Consider the following 10,909-nt stretch of genomic DNA (forward strand, 5'->3'; position numbering starts at 1 on the left):
TCGCTCCTCCAGAGCCTGCACTTGGTGAGCAAAGGCTGTGCTCCCTCCCCCAGCCTCCCGCCACCCTCATCTTCTCCCTCATCCCAGCACACACCTGAAGCTGCCCACAGTGCACCTACAAAAGGGACCTCTGGGGTCAGGGGTCTTCCCTGAGGAGGGGCTGCCGAGGGCTCAGAATTGGTGGAGGTGATGAGCCCAGGTGTGGGATGCACACAGCCCCACGTGTGTCTGCAGAAGCGTGTAGCCCCTGAGCACGTGTTCTGACCCTGTCCTGGCCCCAGGGCCTCTCCTGGGTGTGTCCTGGATTTGGAACTGGAGGACAAAGTGCAAAGCAAAAGAATCCAAGTTCACGCGGGACAAAGCAGCCCACCCATGGGAAAGAGACCCGGCAAAGCAAACTCCAGTCTGACCCCATGTCATTCAGCTGCTCCTCTCCTCGGCGAGGCTGGTCATGAAAGCCCATGCGGTGCACGCCCTGCGCTCCAGTGGCGCGCCGGCCAACACAAGGACTGCCCCTGGCAAACAGCTCACCTGCAGGTGCGAAGCCGCCCGCGCCGCGGCGGGACCGTGAAGTGCGCGTCTGCGGCTCGGCCACTAGGTGACGCCAGAGCTCCACCGCAGCCCCGGGAATAAAAAGCCCACGAGAAGTGGCAAGAGTGGAAACCACTCAGTTAGGACTCGTGTCCGGAGTCCAGTCTTCAAAACTCAGGCCCAGTCGCAGTGTACGGAGACTCGCAAGAGGACCCAGTGCAGAAAAGTCCGTAATGCAGCCTTGGCACACAGCCGCAGACACGGCAGGCGGCGTGGGACGTGGGACCTGACCGCTGGCGGGGCTGCTGGAGCGTCCACAGCAGCCGTCCTCGCCGCCCTGGGGCGTAGCTGGATCCCGGTGCTGCGCTCGGTTCCCGTTCCCAGACCCTGCGCTGCTCCAGGCCACAGACAAGGCCCGGGAAAACCCTTCCGGGCTGCGTGGGAGGCTCACAGGGGAGCGTGCGCACACGCCTCCCACACGCGCAGGTGCACACGGCACACACATGCACACGTGCCCATGCTGTGTACACACCACCACACACGCAGGCACACACACCTCCCGCATGTGCACACCCGCCACACACACTGTACACACAATAGGCCCCAGCAGCCAGCCCTCACCACCGCGCCCACTCTCCTGCCCCAGCCCCAGCCTCGCCCCTTCCCTTCTGCACTGCCCTGGTGACAGGCCTGGGAGATAAGATTTATCCACGGTGACAGCAATCAATACTGGCCTCAAGCTACGGCCCCCACTCAGCACCTTCATTTTGTGAATCAGCGTGTGGTATTGAAAGGATTGACCATTCTCTCCGGGTGATAACATCAGAGCAGAGGGGAGATAAAGGGCTTAGCTGAAACCCAAGCCTGGTGCTGAGGCTGGCTGAGCCTTCCTCTTTACCCCTTGCTGATGTCTTCCTCTCCTGATTACCTGGGGCTGTCCACACCTCTCCCCCCTACCCCCCCCCACCCAGCTCCACACCTCTCCCCCTACCCCCCCCCACCAACCCAGCTCCACACCTCTCCCCCCACCCCCAGACCCAGCTCCACACCTCTCCCCCTACCCCCGACCCAGCTCCACACCTCTCCCCCTACCCCAGACCCAGCTCCACACCTCTCCCCCTACCCCCGGACCCAGCTCCACACCTCTCCCCCTACCCCCGGACCCAGCTCCACACCTCTCTCCCCTACCCCCCGGACCCAGCTCCACACCTCTCCCCCTACCCCCAGACCCAGCTCCACACCTCTCCCCCTACCCCCGGACCCAGCTCCACACCTCTCCCCCTACCCCCGAACCCAGCTCCACACCTCTCCCCCTACCCCCGACCCAGCTCCACACCTCTCCTCCCCACCCCCCGGACCCAGCTCCACACCTCTCCCCCTACCCCCCGGACCCAGCTCCACACCTCTCCCCCCACCCCCGGACCCAGCTCCACACCTCTCCCCCCACCCCCGGACCCAGCTCCACACCTCTCCCCCCACCCCCGGACCCAGCTCCACACCTCTCCCCCCACCCCCGGACCCAGCTCCACACCTCTCCCCCCCACCCCCGGACCCAGCTCCACACCTCTCCCCCTACCCCCAGACCCAGCTCCACACCTCTCCCCCTACCCCCGGACCCTGCTCCACACCTCTCCCCCTACCCCCGGACCCAGCTCCACACCTTTCCTCCCTACCCCTGGACCCAGCTCCACACCTCTCCTCCCTACCCCCAGACCCAGCTCTCCCCTGCCCAAAACAACCCTGTGTCTCACACTGCAAATGGGGGTTTCCCAGATTCCGCTCTGTAATCTGTCCGCCTGCACACTCACACGGCAAAGCCACGCTTGCACGGTGCTCGGCCCTCACTCCAGCCATCAGCCGCAGTCTACAGTTTCTGCCAGTCTGTGTCCAAATCAGGTTCTCTCTCCCAATCTTGTGCGTTGATGCTTTGATACAATGATACTTTAGAGTGGGCATGTGGTCAGCCCTAGGTATTTCATTGTCTTATAAAAAGATCTGTTCATTTGAAAGGCAGAGTTATACAGCAAGAGGGAGGGGAGAGAGAGAGAGAGATTCCATCCACTGGTTCACTCCCCAGATGGCTACAGAAGCCAGGAGCCTGGAACTCCACCTTGGTCTCCCGCATGGATGGCAGGGACCCAAGCCATTAGCTACAATCTGCTGCCTTCCCAGGTGTATTAGCAGGGAGCTGGATCAGAAATGGAGCAGCCAGGACTCAAACGGGCACCCACGGGGTAGCAGTTTAACCCACTGAGCCTCAATGCCAGCCCCTCTAACTTCGAGTTCAGTTAGAGACGCTGTATTCTCTCCTTTGGAAACAGGTGAACCGAGCACAGCCAAGCTCCCTGAGCCTGACTGGCAGCACGGGTCCTCCAGCTGTGGCCGCGCTCCCAGCCATCGATGGGAGCAGCTTTCATTTCTCTGTGGCGTTTTGCTTGGGGATGACACAGCTGGGAGCAGTTACTCCCACTCCCCACCCCTACAAGCACCCTGCCTGCGGTCACCCCGTGTATCATCTGGGAGCCTGGCCTTTCCCAGGGACAGGGTGTGTGTGTGCAGACACGTGGCTGTGCCTGCAGATGGGCACCATTCCCGGGGACCGCCCACGCCCGCCCGTGTAGCACGAGGATGTGCTGGGGAGCTGAGCCCTGAGCCCCCCACAAGTGGCCCCACACCTCCCCACTGCCTCTGCCCTAAGAGGGGAGGGTTTCCTCGTCCCAGGACAGCCTTGCACACGTGCTTTATCTGCCAAGGTGAAGGCCCCAGAACTTCCTGCCCCTTGGTACCCATGTTGCTTGCAGGGTCTGGGGTTCTGTGTGCAGCCTGGTCCTGGCTCCTGGTGAGGATGTGGCTGCAGCCCTAGGAGCAGGCACTGTGGCCCAGGCCGAGGCCAGGCACTCTGTGGGGGCCCACGCTGCCCCAGCCCGGCAAGCTGTGGTCAAGGCCTGTGCCCCCTCCTCTCCCCAGGACAGTGCCCGTCATGAAGGACAAAGCAATAGAAAAACAATTCATTGGCTGGCGCCTCAGCTCATTTGGCTAATCTTCCGCCTGCGGGTTCTAGCTCCGGTTGGGGCGCCGGATTCTGTCCCGGTTGCCCCTCTTCCAGGCCAGCTCTCTGCTGTGGCCCGGGAAGGCAGTGGAGGATGGCCCAGGTCCTTGGGCCCTGCACCCCATGGGAGACCAGGAGGAAGCACCTGGCTCCTGGCTTCAGATCGCCACAGCGCGCCAGCCGTAGCGCCCATTTAGGGGGTGAACCAATGGAAGGAAGACCTTTCTCTCTGTCTCTCTCTCTGTCTCTCTGTCTCTCTCTCTGTGTGTGTCTAACTCTGCCTGTCCAAAAAAAAAAAAAAAAAAATCGCAGCGTTAGAGAGTTCAGATAGCTTTAAAAATAAAAATGGCACAAACAGTAGACATGCTTGAACCATAGTCCCGTACTTGTCTAGGGGAGACAAAGAGAGGGGGAAGAGGGAGAAAGAGAGAGGGCAAGGGAGAAAAGAAAAAATGCAAAGCCCTGTTCCCAGCTCCACCCCTGCCTCCAGGTGCCTACCCACACCGCAGGACCCTGAAGGCCGCAGGTAACTGGGTTCCTGCACGGAGGTGGGAGGCCTGGGTGGAGCCTCCCCAGGGGGGCGCTGTTGTGGCTTTTGCAGCGTGAGCTGGTAGGTGGATGGTGTCTCTCCACATCCCAAATAATTAAGTTAACCAACTTTTTAAAGGAGAGCACTTATCATCACAGTCAGATGTTCTAAAAGAAGGTGGTCTACGCTTAAAAAAAAATCGCACATCAAAATTTGGGACCTCGATGTGATCTCTGGTCTGACTCTACCTCCGGTCTCTCCTCTCTTCCCCCGACACCCATTTTTTAACTTCAAAAATTTTAAAAATAATCCTAACTGGCCAGAGGCAGAGCAGAGTGGGAGAGGGTGAATCGAACTCACGGAGATGTGCATTAGAGTGGACAGTCCAAAACCCACTGAGCTTTTCCGGAGAGAAGGAACAAGTCCCACAGCCATCGTTTTTAGGTTTCCACCCAACGTTGACACTTGGCCAGTGTCTGTGCTACTGCTGGGCAAGCAGATCGGGCAGGTGAGCGCCGTGTGCTTGTAAAGCGACACCACCAAGAGCTCTGAATCCAGCCCTTGACCTGCGTCCCACACTCTGACTCCGGTCTGCATTCTGAGCCGGCGAAGCTCCCTGGGAAAACGTGGGCGCGGTGGGATTCAAGAGGCGCTGCTCTGCCCGGAGATTTACAGCCCATGTCAGCGGCCGCCGATAGCCTGCGTCCCCGCAGCCAGCACAGGCACGGAGAGCACCAGGAAGCTGACGCACACACGCCGGCCAGAGGCGAGAAGAGCCAGCCGCCTTCATCCCCCTCGCGGGAGACTCAGGATGGGTCAGCCGGTGGAGGACAAGGAGCCCCTGTCTGTTCAAGCCTCACTTGAAAACGGAAATGTGACGGCCATGCCTTCTAGGAGAGCCAGCGACACTGGGGACAGCCCCAGCCTGGGAGCGCCAGTGAATCTGAGCTCATCCCTCCCTTCCCCCCAAAACACCAGTCGGCACTGCCGCCTGTGATGTTTACCAGAAAACAAGCCGCTTCCAAAGCAGACAATGTGCCCGAGCTCACGCAGCAGAGCGAGCCTGTGGCCCCGGCTGTTCTCCTATTATGTAAAAGGCCTGCCAACACATTTCCCCAGCGACACGTCTGCCTGCCTTTGGACGCGTTCCTCACCCAAACAAACACGCCGAACAGATCACCTTTGATAGCAAAAACAGGATGGCATTTCTCACCGTGCACCAGGCGCTGTGGCGCGTCAGCACGCACAGGGGCACTGCAGCTCTGCGTGGCCGGCTGGGCCCCGGCGCGACCTGGCTCCTTCTTACCAGCAGTGAGGGGGTCCTGTCCGGGGCAAGTCACAGAGCGGTGGCCGGTGGCTGTGAAAACAAGGAACAAGAAGCGCACACTTGCACCCGAGCCTGGCACCTTATGAAAGGGTAATTCAGCTTTATCTAATCTGGGGCCTGCTTTATTGTCAACCTTTGTGCTAGAGAGCCCGGAGCAGGGGGTGGGGACTCCCCGGTGACCCGGCCCCCACTGAACAGCCACTGAGCCCTGCGCAGCGCTGGGGACAGTAGGTGAGAGAATGATGGATGGGGCCAGGGTATGGCTGGGACAATGGTTTCCTCTTGCCATCTGTTCAGGAAGGAGGTCAGCGAGGCAGACTAAACACAGCCCGGCCTCAGGATGCCAGCAGAGGACACAGAGGCACCGCAGACGCCCGCACCGGCTGCTCTTGCAGAGAGCAGGGTGACCCCCGCACCTCTCCGTGGCTGGCCCGGAGCTGGGGCGCCCCACCGCGCCCACCACGCCACCCAGGGGATGCTCCCCCTCCAGGGCCAGGACCTGCTGGGAGGACAGAGCCCTGCGGTGGCCTGGCTGAGCTTAGGGCCTCCCTGGGGCCCTCCGCCCTGGCCCCCACTGTGGGCCTGCGCGTGTTCCTGTAGGGCGGGGAAGGTTGCCAGGCAAGGTGCCGGTACTCAGACATGACCCCCGGGCCACATGTGCCTGTGCAGGTCAGTGCCCGTGTGCTGTAGTCACAGGACGCCAGCACGGATGTAGATACACCTGCACACAAGCCAGACACGGAGGAGGCCTTCACCGACCTGTTGGTTAACTAGAGCAGCAAAGGCATCGCGGGTCTGACAAACGCACTTCATCTGAAAGAGAGGTGGGATTTTCCACCCACAACGTTGACTAATCCAACTCCTTTTCCCTCTTGATGGCGCGTGCATGACGCATCTCATCGTAAACGACGCGGCAGATCTAATGAGACATTGCAGAGCGAAACGCAGACAGCAGCCCTGGCGGCAGCGTCCTGCGAGGATTCAACGCCGCATGCCTCGCGTAGCCTGTGCGGAACCGCGGGGGCTCCCTGCCCCTGGCCCAGCATCATCACGTGGTGACCCGCCTCTCTGCTGGGCGAGCAGCCTGCTACCCACTCGCTCTGCGCTAAACGCAAGCTCTGAGAGGCAGAAGCCGGGGCTCTGGCGGCGGGAAAGCGTGTTCTACTCCAAGTCAGGTCTCTGTGCAGGAGACTTCGGGGAAAAGTTGTTCTGTCGCCTGGACTTAGCACAGCGCCTACGCATGGCTGAGCAAAGGAGAGCACCTGTTCGCCTACCCCCTGCCCCGTGGAACGCGCCTCTCCGTGGACTGCAGTCTCCTCTCCCACTTCCAAGTGCACAGCGCCGATCCGCAGGCAGCTTCCCGCACGTGAACGCGGGCGCAGCGTCAGTGTGCGCGCGCCCTCTCGGTTCCCATCCGGGCGTGCCACTGGGCCAGTTCTCTGAGCCGGTTCTTTGGTGGCTTTTTTTTTTTTTTTTTTTTTTAATTAAGACGAAGGAGTGGTGAAAAAAACAGAAGTACATTTTCCTGGAAACCAGCAGTCTTCATTTGCAACTTTTATTGGCAGTCCTGCTTGCCAGTGAATGCATTCCTTGGCATCTCCCAGGGCGTAATTCACTCGACGACCAAGCAGCCTCGCTCTCGCTCGGTAGTGTGCACAACAATTAAAGGGACCGCCTGCAAGGAACGCGCAGCCGGTGGCCCAGAGCCCGGGTCCCAGGACACGTCCGGCCTCAGGACGTCCCTCGCCCGCGCCTGCAGCCCGAAGCGGTCCCTCCAAGAGACCCTGGGGAGAGGAGAGTCGGAGCGTGCCAGGACAAGAAGCCAGGCCCTTCGGGCTCTCGCTCTGGCGACCCCACGGAGGGTCCTCCCCAAAACCGGCGCTGCCCAAAGAACCAGCCCGAGCGGGTCGCGGTCGCACAGGCGCAGCCGGGACGGCAGGGGGCGCTCGCAGCACACGCAGTGCCCAGCACCCGCGCGCAGAGCGGGCGCAGGGTCCCGCGCCCTCGAGGCTGCAAACACTGGCTGCGAGGTCTGCGTGCCCCAGCCCCGGTGGGCCGAGAGGTCTGCGGGCTCCCACACTGTCCCTTTCTCCGCCTGCGCCCGCGGGGAAGCCTTTGAGGGACGGGAGGGGCGCCGGGCCACAGGGCCACCGGGGCCAGGCGGAGACTGGGCGCCGACCCTCGGGCCCTCCAGGAACGCCGGCTAGCTACCCCGAACCAGGTGCTGGCCTTGTCAAAACGGGGCCACCGCTCGGCTCCAGCCCAAGGTCCCGCAGTTGCTGCCCCGCAAGGTCCAGGGTGCGCGGCAGACCGCGTCGTTTTAATACACACCAGGCCCGGCCGTGCGTCCTCGCGCGGCCACGCGGGGCCAGGTGAGGGGCAGTGGCTGGACGGTCACAGAGCTGAGGCCCCCCAGGAACGTGGAGGGGCCGACGGCACCCTCGGGAGGTGGCCCTCGGGAGGCAGGGGTCGCCGCAGCCTCGGAGCGCGGGGCCGCGCGGTGCGGGGCCGGCGACCGGGGAGGAGCCAGCCGCCTGCCAGGTGCCGCGGACCTCGCCGCGCCTGCGGCCCCGGCCGTGTCTGTGGGTGGGTGCTGCGGCTCGGAGCCTTTCCTCCCGACACCCACGACCAAGGCGCGTTCCTGCGGGGACAGCGCGCGCTTTCCGCTCTGGCCCGGGGAAGGCGCCAGCCTCGACCCCGCTCCCCTCCGACGGCCGGCGCCCGCCCGCACTCCGAAAGTCTCCGGCTCTGCTCGTCTCGGGGGAGCCTGGGGACTCGCCGGCCCTGCGTGGCGCGCGTCCCTTGTGAGCGAGCGTGCGGGGCGATGGGGCCCTGCGCCCTTTGAGGCCCTAAAGTGCGGCAGCTGACCCGCGGGGCTGCTGGGGGACCGGAATGGGGGAGAACGCACCACGCGTCCCTCTCCAATCGCCCACCCGTGTCCACATTTTATCTTTCTCCCGTTATTAGGGAAGGGTGACGGTTGGGATCTCCGTCTACCTCCTGGACAAGGAGCCTGCCGTGGCCAGGCCCTAAGGGTGAAGCCTCGCGCCCCGCGGCGACTTCCAGCCGCTCGGCTCAGCTCTGAATGTCGCAAGCCCGCTTTCCCGCACGGAGGCAACAGGTGGGCTGGCCGCGGGGCGAGCGATCCGGCAGGCAGAGGCTCCCGCATCCTTGCGGGCCCTCGGAGGGTGACGTGAAGTTACCCCTCCCGGTGTGCGCGGGGGGGTGTCCCCTAAGAGGACACTGTTGGGGTTCATTCCATCGCGCGCACAGGCGGTGCGGGGCGCTGTGCCGGTGACACAGTCGAAAAACAAACGTTGTTTTCGTTTGTGCTAGGTAGGAATTATTTTTCCGCTAAGGAGGGGGCTGAATCGGAGGCGCTGCGGGAACAAAGCCGACAGCAGAGGAAGCCGATCCGCCCGGGGTAGGGGCCACCCGGACGCTAGGCCCCCGCCCGCTCCGTCCATCCGCGAGGAAGCCACACCGAGGACGAACGAGACGCTCCGGCCGGCCGGCTCGGAAACGAATAACGGGGCGTGGCGCTCGGAGATGCCCCCCGGCCCTGGGCCTCCGGCCTCCAAGGCCGAGGCCAAATGGAGCCCGAGACAATTCTCCAAATGGTTCAAAGGCTTCCCCCAGACGGACCTCGCTGCAGCTGCTGGAGCCGCGCTGTCGGGGTGGCTGCCTTCATCTTTCCCTGGCGTCCCCGCCGCAGAGGGGCAGGCGCTGGGCCGCCGGGCCTGACCGCCCTGCGCGCCGCACGCACCCACCTCCCAAGCCCGCAGCCCGCAGCCCGCTCCCCGCACCCCCGACGGGTCGCTTTCCGGGCTGAACCACAAGCCTCAGCGGGCGGAGAAGCCGGAATTCGGGCGGAGAGGGGGTCGCTGCGGGCGACCCTGAAAGGTTCCCCGTGGGTCTCTGGCGGCGCGGGAAGTCTGCGCGGCGCGGGTTGGGCTCACGCCCCTCGCAAGCGACTTTCTGGGCTCGGGGGTCCGCCCCTCCACCCGCACTGCCTGTACTTGATCTGGGGAGGCGAGGGGAGCTCCCGGCTCGTGATGACTCTTGCTAGGGCACCCTCTGCCCCCCCCCCCACGCCACACACACATTCCTGCGGCGTCACCGCGACCCCCTGCCCGCGCATTTCCCAGAGCGCCCGCCACGTCCCCGCTTCCTGGCGAGCTTCCGCAGGAGGGGCCCGGGGAGGCCTTGTTGTGACCCCCGCGGTGACGTCACACCCCCCGCCTCAGAGCCCAGAGCCCCTCGGTGGGCCCGGACTTCGTCACCCCGCCCGGCGGCCCGGGAGGGGATGGGGGGGGCGGAGCGCGCGCCGACCAAACGTTCCACCAAACGTCCATTTACCGCGGTCGCCTGCGGGGCCTTGGGGCTGCAAGTGGACGGGAAGTCGGAAACGAAGCGCGGGGGTCGCGCAGGGGCTCGTCTGCCAACGGAGTGGAGCGCTGTGCGGGACACGCCAGCAGCAGAAAAGGAGCATCGAAATCTTTACGGTGAAAATTAAAGCTTTAACCTGTTCTCCCCAAGACACCGTGTCTGCGTCTCCACGTTCAAATACCTGCACCACCACCGAGAAAATGGGCAGAGTGCTTGAAATACAATCAACCCGTTTACGGGAGGCTGGCTTCCGAGTAGACTTATAAAGCACAAAAGCAAATATCTTTTCCTGGCCCACATCCAGTCGCTGGAGCAGTGGAAAGCTGCTCTTGTATAACGCTGCGCCCCGCCATTTATTTTTCCGCAAAGCCAGATACTAATTTCACAGAGGCAGTTTTTATACCAGCAGCGCAGAGCCGAGAACCCCGCAAAGCCCTAACCCTGGGCCGACGCAGGGACGGTGGGCTGCGGGAGCCGGCGGAGCGCGAGGCCGGGGAACCCACGCGACCCCCGTCGCTGCGTCCCTCTGCGCACACGGCTGGCCGTGCAGACGCAGCTTCGAGAGCGAATTCACCAAACGTCTCTGCTCCAAGCCTCGGTCAAGAGGGCCGCTGAATCCTTCTGGGTGCTGGGCTCCGGGGTTGAAAACGGATTCATTTTTTTCACCTCACCTAAAAGTCCCCAGGAACAGGTACTGATCGTCCCTGCTGACCGACCTGGTGTTTCTCTCAACCCACCACGGGGATTTGGCCTTGCGCACAGCTGGCCGGCCAGTACCGAGTGACCCCAGAGCCCGGGAGCCTAGCAGGCGACAGCCTCGCCATTCGGATCCTCTTGGCAATTCCCCCCGCACTCCCCAGAGCCAGGTCCTCCTCTCCCCCCACGCCCACGAAATGTCCATTTGGGCATACAATTATTTTTCAAATCGTTCTCTGCCTGCCACACTCGTCCGCGTCTTCACGCCTGACACGTGAAGTCGCAATTAGAATTCTCTCGCCAAAGTGGGGGAGCCAAAAGGAGCCCATGACAGGACGGCCTGCACTTGGGTTAGGGATGGCGAAGCCGGGGGCATCAGTGTTGAACG

Source organism: Lepus europaeus, chromosome 3, assembly GCF_033115175.1.
Source record: "Lepus europaeus isolate LE1 chromosome 3, mLepTim1.pri, whole genome shotgun sequence".
NCBI lineage: Eukaryota > Metazoa > Chordata > Mammalia > Lagomorpha > Leporidae > Lepus > Lepus europaeus.